The sequence below is a fragment of the Echinops telfairi genome, unplaced genomic scaffold (genome assembly GCF_000313985.2).
Source record: "Echinops telfairi isolate 266 unplaced genomic scaffold, ASM31398v2 ScPeMD7_3533;HRSCAF=4204_0, whole genome shotgun sequence".
In the NCBI taxonomy this organism is placed as follows: Eukaryota; Metazoa; Chordata; class Mammalia; order Afrosoricida; family Tenrecidae; genus Echinops; species Echinops telfairi.
Window position 1 is genome coordinate 24,548,896 of NW_022107431.1, and position 1,906 is coordinate 24,550,801.

At 43.8% G+C, this 1,906-nt stretch overlaps 1 protein-coding gene across 1 annotated transcript in view; it reads right to left on the bottom strand.

Annotated features, from left to right (window-relative positions):
• UTRN (utrophin) overlaps positions 1-1,906 on the bottom strand; it is a 619,010-nt gene that overhangs the window by 153,164 nt on the left and 463,940 nt on the right. The window lies entirely within an intron of this gene.

Consider the following 1,906-nt stretch of genomic DNA (forward strand, 5'->3'; position numbering starts at 1 on the left):
GGCTCATACAACTGTTATCCCAATCCATACACACATCAATTGTGTAAAGCGCATTTGTACATCGTTTCTCAGAACATTTTCTCTCCATTTAAACCCCCGACATTAGGTCCTCAGATACTGTCTTCTTGTGAGACTGATTGACAAAAAGATTACTTCCAAGGGTACAAAAGAAGGCAATTTCACGAGTGATAATAGGGTCCTCTGAAGTGTTTTACATTCTTCAGAGTACATTAAGAAGGAAAAAAAGAGATAGAAACAAATTAAAGAACGTGACATCAAAAGCAAGCCAAAGAGAACATATGAAAGCAGTCTCCGATGATTTTAAAATATGTCCCATGCCTCACGCTGAGGCAATTACTGGTTTTTTTCCTTGTGAGCGTGTTCAGAGGAAATGGCGACTTTCAGAACAATACATCTTTTGCACCTTCATTCTTTTAAGTGGGGTTCAGGTTTCACCCCTTCGACAAAGTATTTGGTGATTAAGACTCTAAATGGTCAGGGGTGAAAAAACGACGGAACTCACTCCGTGGCTGTTATAGGGTAAGAGCAAATGATGCTGCGGTCTTCTTAGGCACTGTTACAGTGTGTGAGCTAAATCAAACTGCTAACTTTGGTGGCCTCTTAGAATTGTACATGTAAAACCTACTGGCGCTGGTGTTTGCTTTTAGTGTAATTCTTGAGCAATGCATTACGAAAACTGAGTTTTCCCCCCTCAAAGATGGCACTCTGATACAACCTGTTCCAACCCTCCTGAGCTAACAATATTATTTGCAGTCTCATCCCCAACAGTGGATAGTGCGTGAAAACTAGTAAATTTTAGAAATGTAAGAATAACCACCTTAAGTAAAACCATCGAGCTAAGGGACAAACGCATATAAACGCTAACCCGAACATTAAGCGTTTGAGTTCGCCCCATGGTGTGTCACAATAAAGACCTGGCACTCTAATTTGGAAAACGCTGACACTGACCTGAGAGAGCACAGCTCTTATTCTGACGCACATGGAGTTGTCGCCAGTTCTACAGCATGTAGTTTCTTGTTTTATGCCCAAAACCCAATAAAACACGGGTAATGATTTAAAAGAGATCACCATGGATGGCGAGTATGAGAACAGGGTGTGAAAGAGTAATGAGAATGTAGAACTTTGTTAGTTTGTTTATTTAGAGATAAACCTTGTAAAAAGATCTGATTTACCAACTTTTTTTTCAATTTTAAAAAGTGAAAAACCATAATCCACAAGTAATAAAGATTGTCATCAGGTATGAGATGAGATAAAACTGTCACTACAATCCAGGTCCACTTATGGGTTCATGCAGACATCCATAAAGGGCCCTAATGGTGTACTGGAATAAGCATTAGACTGGTAACCAGAAGGTCAGAGGTTTGAACCCACTGGTTGCTCCACAGAAGAAGGATGAGACTGTGTGCTCCTATTCAGTCTCAGAAGCCCTACAAAGCCATCTGATTCCATCCTATAGAGTCACTGAGTTCGAGCTGACTCAACAGCAGTGGATTTACAAGCATTTAAATAGTCTAAATAGATCAAGGTCTGTTTGCTGACCTTTAGGAGCGTTTTCTGGACGAGTCTAATGGGGTGCCATGTCCTGGCCCCAGAGTCCATTGTTTGTCTTTCCTCGGGACCTCCTTGCTCGGCTTCCCTGCCGCTCCATTGCATGCCCCCAGTGTTTTGCCTCAGTGTGGTGGGGTCAGCTCAGTCGCCCATCCCACACTGTGTCTCCGGTGCTGTCCCATGCAGGACCATGGGTCAGTGCAGGATGCCGCATCTCGCATGGGGGCAGCCACACGGTCCTCTCTGTACACTGCTCCCCCCACCCCCGAGCTAGGCCATCATCTTCTGAGTTTGGTGGGCCCAGTTGTGCTCCGCTCCTTTCCTCCTCCTTCCTTTG